Below are 14,343 nucleotides of genomic sequence, written 5' to 3' on the forward strand. Positions count from 1 at the left end.
TAAATATGCCAGCCTTGGTCAGATGTACCTAAAATGAATACACATCATGGTAAAAGTCAATTTTAAAAGGAACACATAAAGCAACAATAATATAATCAGCATAAATAAAAAGAGAAGATAATAATAAAAAAAGTCATAAAGACAGCATGGTAGCAGTGGCATATGTGGAACAGACAGCAGACAGGGTGAACAAGTCCAGGAGAGAGCCCTGAAGAAGCAGCCATCTTCATATGTGCTCAGCCACACGCTTTGGCATGGGCGTAGATTTGCGTGGGGTCCGAAGGACGTGTCCACACCAATATCAAATAATGATTGAAATGTCCCCACCAATAATCAGGTTGAAACGGGGAAAAAAGCGCCTCATGCGGTATACAAAAGGTTAAACAATTTCCCACTTCAGTACCGCCACCCAAAATACGTCTTTGAGACAGGCCTGTTTTTTGATTGGCTTAGCTCCCTGTAGCCTATGTAATGCTGTCGATTAGAAGTTTTTAGCACACTTGGCTGCAAAGATCTTAGCTCTATCTTTGCTTCGCTGTCGAGGATGTCGGGCAAGAAAAGAAAGGTGGAGGACATCATAAGTTATTTCAAGAAACAAAGTGTAGGCCTAAGTCATAAAATTATGCACTATGAATGTCAGAAACTTCGATTTTGGTATACATTTAGTTGACAGTGCTATATGTAGGCTATAGCCTATTAAATGGACGTTGGAATCACCAAATACCAGCTAGTTCAGCTATCGCGCTAGCAGATTTGTGTAGGCCTACTATGACAATGGTTACTAAAGAAATAGGCGGGTCAATATAGGGTTCAACGTCAAAAAAATTGATACAAAAGGTTTTTTTATGGATTATGGTACTTTTGGACATGCTAAATAACATACTAAAAATCTAGTAAAATCTGACCTTGGGAAAGGGGTCATTTTCAAAATGGCCACCAAAATGGCTGTCAAAAGGTTAGAATGGCTATATCTCAATTACTATTCAGTCTACAGGGGTGAAATGGATATCAAATGATGGTCAAATTAAACAAGAATAGGATTTTAAATGTTAATATTGAAAATATTTCAATGCTCTACCTTTTTCAGCCATAAATTAAAATCAATGCGTTTTAATGAAGAGCAAATGCAATACAGGATTTTTAAACATCTCCATGGCATGGAGGAAGATAAGACATGTCTTAACTGGTGTTATATCTCATCTAGAGGTTATATGCTTTTAGAAAATATATGGTTTGGGGTGTTTCATTTGTTTTCCCTGGACTGTATATGCCAAAATATATCGGCTTTACACTATATTTGCCTATACAGAATAGTATGTATTATGCTTGGCGTGGAGGAAGATGGAAATGTTATTTTGTTGATTAATGTTATATTTCATGTACAGGGTATATGCTTTTACAATATGTAGAGTAGATAAGTGGCTGTTTTATGACTTTAATGAACCATGTACTGTATAGGCATGCATTGTATATTTGTGTAGATCAATAATTGTTGGCATCTATCATTAGGGGGGAGCTAATTAAACTGAATCTTAAACTATATGCATAAATAGATCAGAAATAATTATATCATTATTCATCATCCTCTGACTCCTCTGAAAGGAACTTGTTGTGTGGATTGTCACATTGTTCATTTTGACACGTTTCACAGGCTGCAGTGCAGGGTAATCCATATCTTCTACACGAACAGCGGAGTGTCTTGCAGAAATGCACACAATTAAGAACAGTTGACTGTCTCTGTACTTGGATCTAACATGAAAGAGTATTTGATTGAGGTTGATTCCATTCCATTCGGTAATCAGTATCTGAAAGCTAAACTGAGGGAGCGGTACGGGAATGACATATGTTTCACAGAAGGGAAAGGTTTTGAAGGCATGGTGACACTGAGAGAGAAAACATCATGCATCCTCAGGTCCTACTATAAGAACACTAAAAAAGGTGGAGATGAAGAGTCATCAGTGACCTCTTAATCTGATAAAACATGAAAAACACTTTCCTAGGCTGAATAATGCTTCCGATATAGCCAAAATTAGCCTCTGGTGGCCATCTTGGACGCCATCTTGAAAATGACAAGTCTTTGAAAATGATGATCTGATACTTTAGTGTGACATATATGACTCAGTGACCGTTAAATCTGATTAAACATGAAAAAAACTTTCCTAGGCTGAATAATGCTTCATAGCCAAAATTAGCTTCTGGTGGCCATCTTGGATGCCATCTTGAAAATGACAAGTCTTTTAAAAAAAATGATGAACTGCTAGCCTGGCTAGCGCCACCACTTCTCAATGAGACGTGGTCTGGGAACCAAACGTTAATTTTCTCGTATTTGAAAAAAATGCCCAGATCCGTTTATTGGGTGCCACGGATGTCTATCAAATGCCTCTGTGCATAGCTCATCATGGTCTTGCTTTCCCCCTTGTTCTGTGATTGGTCTCCTATCTCAGGCGAAAATTCGCTCCATGGTCTCCAGGCTGCCTTAGCAGCCTGAATTAAATCGTGCGCAAGGCAGCATGGGAACACCCAGGCTAATGAACTGATACTTCAGTCTGACGTACTGTATATGAATCAGTGACCTCTAAATCTGATTAAACACGAAAAACACTTTCCTAGGCTGAATAATGCGTCAGATATAGCCAAAATTAGCTTCTGGTGACCATCTTGGACGCCATCTTGAAAATTCGAAGTCTTTGAAAATTATGAACTGATACTTTAGTGTGACATATATGAATCAGTGACCTCTAAATCTGATTAAACACGAAAAACACTTTCCTAGGCTGATTAATGCTTCAGATATCCCAAATTAGCTTCTGGTGGCCATCTTGAAAATGACTCCTTTACTGGGGTCAGATTTTACTAGATTTTTAATATGTTATTAAGTACATCTAAAGGTATCATAATCAGTTGAAAAACCTTTTGTATCAATTTTTTTGAGGTTAGGTGTTTTTTTTTCATATATTGACCCGCCTAAAAGGAAATGCATGCTTTTAACCAGCAATGCTATACATGTTATGGCACGAGGATGTGAATGAAAACAAATGCTAATGCTTCAGATATCCCAAATTAGCTTCTGGTGGCCATCTTGGACGCCATCTTGAAAATGACCCCTTTACTGGGGTCAGATTTTACTAGATTTGTAATATGTTATTAAGTACATCTAAAGGTATCATAATCAGTTGAAAAACCTTTTGTATCAATTTTTTTGAGGTTAGGTGTTTTTTTTTTTCATATATTGACCCGCCTAAAAGGAAATGCATGCTTTTAACCAGCAATGCTATACATGTTATGGCACGAGGATGTGAATGAAAACAAATGCATTTCTATGGGCTTGACGTGCTGAAGATAGAACATGAATGCAAAACATTGTTTCCAATCGTTTTCTCACTAATAATGGCAATCGATTTGTTACTTTGTCAGATGACAGAAAAAGCAACCCAGCCGCTCACAGTAGCAGGTGAACTTGAATAAGGACATTGTGGGTTTTTTTAGTGTTAGCTAGTTATAGACCTAGTGAATACTACTGGTCTTCTTCGAGATTTGAGTCGTGCTATATCACTGCTCATGACATCAATATTATAAAGTGACAGAGGAACCCCGGCCAGGTTGTTGCGCAGATAGGGAAGATTCAGGGCTACAGGTATTTTGACATGGTGTTTTGACATGGTGTTTTGACTAAATGTTTTACTGCATATGCATCAGTAGGTAATGCATCATACAATCATCATACAAAGTTAAAGTCAGGCACGCATCATACATTATTTCATTTTTTTTTGGGGGGGGGGGGGGGGGGGGCGGGGGGCGGTAGGGGCTCGGTAGTGTCCCCACCAAAGCTCATACCAAACCTATGCCCTTGGTTCCAGGCATGCATAGTGTAACGGAGGCGAACTGAGCTAGCATGCTAGTTGCCCGTGTAAATCCTCACACCCCTAACCTTAAGAACACTTCTAACCACTGAGTTAGAAGCCTGGGCTTTTAGCTCAGTGGTTAGAGCGTTCGACTCCCATGCCGGTGTGTGTTGAGGTGGCGGGTTCAAGGGCCGTGAGCGGCGGACGAATTACGACCTCTGTTACAATAGCAGTGGGGGGAACCTCCACATCGACTTCCGCCTTGCCTATGACTTCTCAGCACTAATAGAGGGCCGACACAGCAGGCTCTCATCCAAGGACCACAGTGGTTAAGAAGGGGAATAGAGCCGGATCATATTATCATTAGTAAAAACTTCATTATTATTAAGGGATTGTCAAAGTGTTTTTTTTTTTTCCCGTCATCTACTTCCTGAATTTTTGGTCAACGATATCCGGGACACCGAACCACCGGGGCACATGAATGGGTATGTAGCCCCACTAGACTTTTACGGACAAAATTCGTTTGGGCCCCGGGGGCCACTCCCCCCCCCCGCGCTAGGCCCCCCGAAACCCAAAAAATGCAGTTTTTCCTAAATAACTACCGGAACCGTGGCACAGAGGATGAAGAAATTTTTATGGTATGTTGGTCTCAAGGGCCCACATCAACCTAGCCCATAATCACTTATTTGTGATTTGCACCCCCCCGGTAAAAAATGAAAATGCAATATCATTCTGCTTTAATCGCCCCTCTCTTCAGTTAAGATGTTCAGAACTGCACCAAATTTTATGTGTATGATTAACCTGACATTCTCTGGGGGTATGCCAAGTTTCGTAGAATTTCATCCATGGGGGGGGGTCTAAAAAAATTAAGTTATGTGTACATTTACTGACTACAGGCACGCACATACCATCAGTATCGGCAATTACAACGGGCGATACATAATTACAAATTCAGTAGGATTAAAGAAAAACCAAATATTCATCATAATAATTTGGCTGCATTTCCAGTATTGGCGTCACATAGTCGTTTGTCCACCAGATGGCGCATCGTTGCAGTGAGACGTATTTTTTTTGGAAGTTAATCTAAAGTGGGTTGGAAAGACACTACGCTTCCTACAAGGACAAGACTGTAGTTTACCGCAGATTGATTATTGATGTATTTGTAGAAAACCATAAATGCGGTTATAGGCTACCAAGAAAATTGATAACAGCACTAATTGTATCTTTCGACTGTCATCTCATTTGCTTATGACCATAACCTAGGCTACTAACAGGAGCTAAGTGAGTTAGCCACAACACGTCCGCTTTGTGATGGTTTTCTAATGGAAAATATAGGCTACCTGAAAGATAACCTGTCTATGATGCATCCTAAACACTGGGCTGGGACATTTAGCTCAAAGTCTCAAAAAGCATCTGAGTCAACGTTCATTCCCAAACACCCATATAGGCTACTTCAATCCTCTATTTTCAAAGGTGATTCAAGTAAGGAAGAGCATGGCTCAAAGTAAAGTAACTAGGACTAGGACCATTTAAACCAAATGTTTTAGAGCGCATGTTAAGAGATGTATCCAGGGCAGGGCTGTACCTATACATATTTGTTGCACGTGCTACAAAGATCATTCTTTGCGATGGATGATTTAGTACCAACGTTACACCGGTCCAATACGGTTTTGCCTATGGCTAGACGTTTTTTGTTTGTTCGAAGTGCGTGTTTAGGGTGTGAGAGGGGAGTCGATGTGCTTTGATTCCAGCTTGGTAGTAGTAGTCTATGCGATTAAAAAACATGTGTGTGTATAGTATCCAAACAATGATAACGCTTTCATTATGGCTGCTTTAGCCACAGACCTTGAGCTACTGTGCAGTGGGTTGGGTTCCATTTAGAAGTGTCGCTTTCCGTGATTCACACAGCTGCGTGAAATGTATTAACTGATATGCAAACTATTAACTTTTCGCCAAGAGGTGGCAGCTTAAGTCCGCTTGATACTGTAAGCCATTGGTTCCCAAAGGAGATTTTATTTGGGTCGCCAGCATAGCCTAGTGACAATTTATGTTGTGTAATAGGGCCTACCTTATATAGCTTATAGTTTGTTAACAGTCACGGTTTTGTCATAACTCCCTCTGTGCATTTTTGCATTCAGAATAGCTCTGAAACCGGGGGGCGAACACGTTGCAGGGGGGGCGCCAGTGCGTGGATATCTCAATCACAAAATTAAACAATATTTCTATCGGGCGCTTACCATGGACTAGGCTGGGTGAACTCAGCCTGATCTGCCGGCGATTCCTTTTCGATTTCTTAAAAGATTGAGCTTGGTCTGGCGAAAGCCAGACTAACCATGGACCTCATAGTTGCAAAATGCAAGGGAACATGAATCAGCATATTATTTGCACAAACAATAACGGACAATAGCTCTTCAACTTGGCCTGTTAAAATGTGTATGAACAGTCTAGCAACGCATTTCATGAAGGCCCTTTTGGACATGTCAGTTATTTGCACCACTGGGTAAAACGGCATTTTGTTTTAGACTACTGGTATTTAATTTGTGCATTGACAATAAAGCTGAATATCATATGAACTAGATTAAACTAGACTAAACTTATGCATATGTAGAAGAAGAAACATTCACAAAAATCCATGACATGACCTCTCTTCTTCATAGCTAAAACTGCATGGAACTGACAGGGATTGTTTTGTTTAATAATAAATAAATAAATACACTATGCTGCTACCTTCTGCTTTTCCCAAATACAATGTAGCCTACAGGTGTACCTTTCATCAGTCCAGTTGCAATGGATGATGAACTGCCCTACTTGTGATTGTTTAGATATTTTAAAGGTTTTATAACAATACTACAAATTTTTTGGCAAGTGCTACAAATCTATTCACCTTTGCAGCGCCAGTAGGCTACTTTGTGTGCGGCCCGCAAGCACACATTCCAAACAAGCATACACAAAAGTTTCAAGAGTGGGGGATGGAGTAGAAGATGGAGACAAATTCATTAATATGATTTATTTTCGCGGCATGGATGTACAGGACTGAGCGGCGGTCATATTTTGCTTTTGATATTTTAACTAGATGCGGTACATCTAGTTAATAATAAAGATGCGATTTATCATGATTCATCACTCCATATAATTACTATTTTAAATGTCTTTAATTATTATTATTATAATAATAATAATAATAATAATAATAATAATAATAATAATAATATTCATGTTTATATCACATCAGATATGTGATGTCGGCTCCTAACCTCCTGAGGATGGGCAGTCCAGAGAGGGTGTTTGTGGAAGCTCAGGACTACAAGGGCCAAAATGCGCTACAAGTGAAAATTGTTGTCAGCAAGTTCCCTACAAAACAATTCATCCAGGAAAAGATTGAGTACCTCACAAAAGAAAACCACTTCCAAAAATTAACAGAAATCAAAGTAAGAACACACTTTGTGTGTTTGTGTGTGTGTGTGTGTGTGTGTGTGTGTGTGTGTGTTACATTTTAAAGACTTGGACACACTTTGCAGAATGTAATTGCCTTCCCAATTTCTCTTCAGATTCCATCTGAGCAGTATGTTGATAGTGTTGGGCCTCAATATGTACATCTGGAGGCTAAATTCGGGGCCAATTATCAAGTGATTCAGAAGGTGGTCCTCCTCTCCTTCCAAAGTGGATACATATTTCTACAAACAGACAAAACCATATACACACCTTCATCCACAGGTAAGGGCTTAAGTCACGAGAAGCTGTAGGTTCCAGTGATTTTAGAACAGCTAAGGGCATTGCAAAGGATGCAAAGCTTGTTCTAAAATCACTGGAGTTACAGACCCAATGTGTTTATTGCTTTTCAAAAGGGTTAATACTTATATATTATCATATTATATATATATATATATATATATAAATCTTGCCACGTATACTTGTATTATACAAATATATGTGGCAAGATTTCATAAGGCTCAGTGACGAACAATGTAATTATGACTGCCAGTAGTGCAAAACACCGGGGCACGTGAAACATGGTGGCAATGTAGCTTTTGGTTTTGTATGGACAACTTAATTATGTGATATTACATTTGGTTACATAAGTTGTTACACTGTACCTCATTATGTAGATACACTGGAACAAGGACAATAAGTTGTTGTTGATCACTAACACATACACATATCCATGTGTTCCCTAAACCAGTGATTCTTAAACTGGGGGTCCCCAATAATATTGGAGGGGTCGCGAAATGATTTGCAGTCTGGCTGCCATTGACATAATGCCTTTGATGTTGACATAGCCTACCTATGAGAAGACATTTTCTGCCTTTGCTTCCAATGCCTATCCCATTTCGCCTAGAAATCTAGACGCCCCCCTAGCGGCAGAGTTGCTAGACTAGCTAGTCTAGCAACTCTCCGTTGGCTTGTGAGCTCCAGAAATCGAAACTCAATCAGGCCAATGAAATTGTGTATAGAGTCGTTAGGTGGGCTTAACTAATGATTGATGGCAGAGTTTTGGGTTTGAATTGAATTCCCTGCTACTTGAAAACAAATAAGATGGATGTTGCTGTTGGCGAACAGTGTGACACGAGTTAAGCTTTTATTAAGTTGGCAAGCCAACTAGCTCTGCTGGTGGGAAACGCATGGGACTCATAGCGCTGCCTATTGCGTGCAGAGGGAATTTGAAAGACAACTGATTATCCCGCCCCTCAGACTGAGCACTGCGAACAGTGAGTGCCCAGACCCTACATTTTAATGTGGGTCTGGCTCGTCAGGCTACATCTCACAACATTTTGAAAACAAATTCTGCCGGTTAGAGAGGTTAGAAGCGGGTCGTGAGACTTGGCCCATGTTTTTTGCGGGGGTCGCCAGACAAAAAGTTTAAGAACCACTGCCCTAAACTAAAGTGGTACCATTAAGACATTTGTATATAATACCTCATTAGAGGTCAGTAAGCAGTAAAACATATAGTAATGTTTAAAATACTCTGTTGGTGTTTGTTTTTAAAGTTGTAGAAGGCCATTACTCATATCAGAGCAAAATACTTGCTAACCAAGAAGATGGTGAACATTTTGCACTCACACATTCTGCATTAAGTTTGACATATTTCTTATCCCATGTTTATCTTCAGTCTATTATCGGATTTTTGCTCTCAGTCCAGACTTCAAGCCATCATCTGCATCTTCTGTGCAAGTGGATATTATGGTTAGTATCACAAAACACTTTTTGTTTCTGATTGCAATGCTCATACTGCAAAATGACAATCCAGCAGAGGCAGAAAACAGCTATCGTACGTGACACATATGAGGTAAGAGGTCAGAAATACGGGACGGTCGGTAATAGGTGACGTTCCGATACATCAGGAAATACAACTCTGACCACATTGTTTCAAACATTAATTAAATTAGACTATTCTAATTAACAGACCCCTTCAGGTAGATAAGCAAATTAGTGAAATTATCTGTGGTCAAGGGGGAAAAAATCACATAGATCTGTTTCTCGAGGTCACCGAGTACTGTCAGTAGGGGGGGGGGGGGGGCAGAGAAGCTAGGCAGCTACAATGCTACACTCTTTTTTTCTCCTTTAAGTGCACAGTTAAGTTTCCCACCTACAATCCAAAATTATACAAATGCCTAGTGGTTTTCATAGGTTGACTATGTTAACATAGACATTAATATTCCAATTACTGACCTTTTACATGAGTTGTGGATAGAATATTCCATTCATATTCCCATTCATATGTAATGCATCAGTCTGATTATTACTGGCAACGACAGCTGATTCTGTAGAAGTTTCTACTCCAAAAATTCTAACAACTAAAAAGTTATTTAAGGGAAAGGCTACTCGCTTTTTTAAATTATGAGAACTTTGTAATTTATCGGTTGTCGCTACATTGTGTCAAAGCGCTACATAATCTTCACGTTGTATCGCAGAGTTATTTATTAGCCTATTAGCTTTGCAAAGTCTGAGTTGGGATGTCCAGGGATATTCCAACTCATGGAACGTCTCTCGGCCAATCAGAAACAAATAAATAGTTCCATAGAATGCAGTTGTATAAACCTCAGTAATGTGACCATGATCGGAATATTCCAAATGTCATAATTTGATTATTCGGTAACACTTTATAATAACTACACACAATTACTGATGATAAATTATGTATGAACAGGAAATTACTAATGATGAACAAACCATTAACTAATAAGTAACAAAGGCTTAATAAATGATGAATTGTGTGTAGTTTTTATAAAGTGTTACCGATTATTCCTTATTCTGGCTACAGGGGCGTAGCCAGGATTATTTTATAGGGGGGGCCAGCTAGGTACAGGCTTTTTATTGGGGTGGCACTTGGGAATCAAAACTACTATTTAAAAACTACTCAAAAAGTTTTGAAGATTAGGATAGCCTATTTTAATAATGGTAATAAATTGTGTAAAGCCAACACTGATACACAGGTCCATTCACAGACAACCTGAACAGTTTGTTGTCCACTCCAACACATTTTCCATAAATAGGCCAATGCTATAAAAAGTACATTATGATAATGCACCTTACTTAATCAGTCATATTCAAATGATGTTAACTCAAAGAACATAAATACTACAAATATAGTATGCAGATATTTAATCTCATACTGATGGCAAAACTATATTTCTTTCTGTTATCCACTCCAAGTACTTGGCTGTAAGTAACATGGCTCTGAATTAAGACATTAACCCTAGACTGTTTTAAGGGCTTTTTCATACCATTAGTTAGAAGCATTTATCCTGGTCATTGTAAATGCCATACACAAACAAGAACAATGAGCCATGAACAAAGTGAAGGGAAAAAGGTGTTTCTTTGTCGAATAAATTGGGATGCAATGTGAGTCTTGAATTGGATGCCATGTAGGAATTTGCTAGGATCTCAAAACCGGATTATGAACATGCTATGCCATAGAGAAACACATTATAGCGTTGGATTATGAACATGCTTTGCCACCACAACAACACACAAAAACGTGGGGTAAGTAAGTCGAGCTATATGAAGTTATTATTTTGATGTCACTTCGTCTGTTTTATAACCCAGGATGTACTTGGTATCAAATGATAGCTCTGTATCTCCTCTTTCATCTGACATGCGTTGCATATCTATCCGATCACGGGTTCGTGAGTAGGGCCTAATTCAAACGAGAGTAATGGCTGTGCAGCGTTGGTTTTTGTACATGATGTTATTTTGCAGTCACGTTGTCTGTTTTTATAGCCCAGGGCCCACTTCCCCGAAAGCATCTTAAGCCTAAGAGCGTCGTAAAGTCCCTCTTACGAACGTCTTAAGATTTGCCGACTGTTTCCCGAAACCATCGTAGCTTAAGAGCATCGTGAAAACACTCGTAGATCTACGAGTGCTCCAGAGTACTCGTTACCGGCTAAGAGCGTCTTAACAGTACTTCTCACTGAGGTCACCAACAGGACATACAGAGGAATTACAACTTAGAATACACAATCCAATTTAGGTTCCCATTCTTTATTGTGTTTACCTGTGATGAATCAGATTTTATTATTTATATTAATTGATATTAATTTATTATTTATATAATTTATATTATTTATTTTTATTAGGCCTATGAGGTAAAAAGCAGAGAAAGCAACATGTGGTTTAGTCTGTAGCCTACTGCATCAAAATCTAAGCCTACACATTTCCTCTCTTTCTTACTCGACTTCTTTCTTATCTTCAAACGTGTTCTTAAGTGGCACCGCGAAAAATTATTGCATGGTGCAACAATCTAATCTTAAAATAATTACAATTATTTATGTCTCTGTGTGGTATATAACCTACTTGGGATGCTTACATGCAGATGTCAAAGTGTTTCTATTTTCGTATTGATGTGAATGAATGTGTAGATCCGAAGTTAGGCCTATAGCTGTGACGTGCAGTCACCTGACATCACCGTCAAATCAGAGGATATTTCAGAACTATTAACGTGGACAGCTCCCCTTAAGAGCATCTTAAGAGCAGTGCACGCGCGTTCACGCTACGAGCATGTTCGGGAAACAGTCGGAAAAACTAAACGAACGATCGTAAGATGAATCGTAGAAAACCCTCTTAAGAGCGTGTCTCCGTCGTTATCGGGGAAGTGGGCCCAGGGCCCAGTTCCCCGAAAGCATCTTAAGCCTAAGAGCATCGTAAAGTCCATCTTACGAACGTCTTAAGATTTGCTGACTGTTTCCCGAAACCATCGTAGCTTAAGAGCGTCGTGAAAACACTCGTAGATCTACGAGTGCTCCAGAGTTATCGTTACCGGCTAAGAGTGTCTTAACAGTACTTCTCACTGAGGTCACCAACAGGACATACAGAGTAATTACAATTTAGAATACATAATCCAATTTACGTTCCCTTTCTTTACACGTTTACCTGTGATGAATCAGATTTTAGCGTGCAAAATAGCATAGCCTAATGGTCATAATAATGTGATGAAAAGCGGACAAAAATGCAATCAAGTTATGAAACGAGACGTTGCCAGAATAGTTTGCCATTATTAAGCAGAGAAAGCAACATGTGGTTTAGTCTGTAGGCTACTGCATCAAAATCTAGGCCTACACATTTCCTCACTTTCTTACTCGACTTCTTATCTTCAAACGTGTTCTAAGTGACACCACGAAAAATTATTGCATGGTGCAACAATCTAATTTTAAATAATTACAATTATATGTCTTTGTGTGGTATATACTTGGGATGCTTAAATGCAGATGTCAAAGTGTTACTATTTTCGTATTGATGTGAAATGTGTAGATCCGAAGTTTAAACGGTAGGCCTATAGCTGTGACGTGCAGTCACCTGACATCACCATCAAATCAGAACATATATCAGAACTATTAACGTGGACAGCTCCCCTTAAGAGCATCTTAAGAGCACTGCACGCGCGTTCCCGCTACGAACATGTTCGGGAAACAGTCGGAAAAAACAAACGAACGATCGTAAGATGAATCGTAGAAATCCCTCTTAAGAGTGTGTCTCCGTCGTTATCGGGGAACTGGGCCCAGGGCCCAGTCGGAAAAACCAAACGAACGATCGTAAGATGAATCGTAGAAATCTGACTGTTTCCCGAACATGCTCGTAGCGGGAACGCGCGTGCACTGCTCTTAAGATGCTCTTAAGGGGAGCTGTCCACGTTAATAGTTCTGAAATATGCTCTGATTTGATGGTGATGTCAGGTGACTGCACGTCACAACAGGCCTACCGTTTAAACTTCGGATCTACACATTTCACATCAATACGAAAATAGTAACACTTTGACATCTGCATTTAAGCATCCCATATACCACACAAAGACATATAATTGTAATTATTTAAAATTAGATTGTTGCACCATGCAATAATTTTTCGTGGTGTCACTTAGAACACGTTTGAAGATAAGAAGTCGAGTAAGAAAGTGAGGAAATGTGTAGGCCTAGATTTTGATGCAGTAGCCTACAGACTAAACCACATGTTGCTTTCTCTGCTTTTTACCTCATAGGCCTAATAAAATATAGCCTTCACTTAGTAAAGATAATGGCAAACTATTCAGGCAACGCCTCGTTTCATAACTTGATTGCATTTTTGTCCGCTTTTCATTACATTATTATGACCATTAGGCTATGCTATTTTGCACGCTAACATCTGATTCATCACAGGTAAACGTGTAAAGAAAGGGAACGTAAGTTGGATTATGTATTCTAAATTGTAATTCCTCTGTATGTCCTGTTGGTGACCTCAGTGAGAAGTACTGTTAAGACGCTCTTAGCCGGTAACGATAACTCTGGAGCACTCGTAGATCCACGAGTGTTTTCACGACGCTCTTAAGCTACGATGGTTTCGGGAAACAGTCAGCAAATCTTAAGACGTTCGTAAGAGGGACTTTACGATGCTCTTAGGCTTAAGATGCTTTCGGGGAACTGGGCCCAGAAGGATTGATATACTTGGTACCAATGGATAGCCCTGTGCCTCCTCTTTCTTCTGATATGCCATATCTATGCGATCACGGGTTCGCGAGTAGCCTAATTCAAACGAGAGTGTGGGTGCGCAGGTGAACTAAATATGATGCAATTTGATTTAATTTCATGATTTTTTGTATTTTCATACTTGATCGCACAGACAAGTGTTTAGTCTCGTTGGAAAGCCCCACTTCTGCTCTGTCACGCAGTTAAGGTTTCATCTCGTTGCAATTACCGGAGCAATGTAACAAAGAACTCAGGCAACGCAGCAGCCTGCCTCTGCCTGACCAGCTATGGCAAGAACCACACGCAGTCAGCAAATTATGTTTTTATAAAGTAGCCTAGGCTAGACACTATTAGCCTACTTTTATTGGAGCCATCCGGAGATATGTGCCTAATATGCTTGCATTTCACCCGTATATTATCAAAATATTTTTGTAACAGCGTTACCGCGGGCATCCGTTTATTTTTGATCAGCCTCACACGTCAATGTCAGAGCCTACCTAACAAGAACAGCCCAACGCAGCTCACTTTGCTATGATTCGTGTCACATTTTAACATTTTATTAACATTAA

General features: G+C 39.5%; 1 pseudogene; it reads left to right on the forward strand.

The window, feature by feature from the left end:
• The first annotated feature begins 7,081 nt into the window (after positions 1–7,081).
• The window catches only part of LOC143118168 (complement C3-like), a 122,393-nt pseudogene continuing 115,131 nt past the window's right edge, over positions 7,082–14,343 (forward strand).

The sequence above is a fragment of the Alosa pseudoharengus genome, unplaced genomic scaffold (assembly GCF_046254945.1).
Source record: "Alosa pseudoharengus isolate Yale_2024_CS ecotype anadromous, Long Island Sound unplaced genomic scaffold, YU_APseudo_1.1 YU_APseudo_1.1_scf_1, whole genome shotgun sequence".
In the NCBI taxonomy this organism is placed as follows: Eukaryota; Metazoa; Chordata; class Actinopteri; order Clupeiformes; family Clupeidae; genus Alosa; species Alosa pseudoharengus.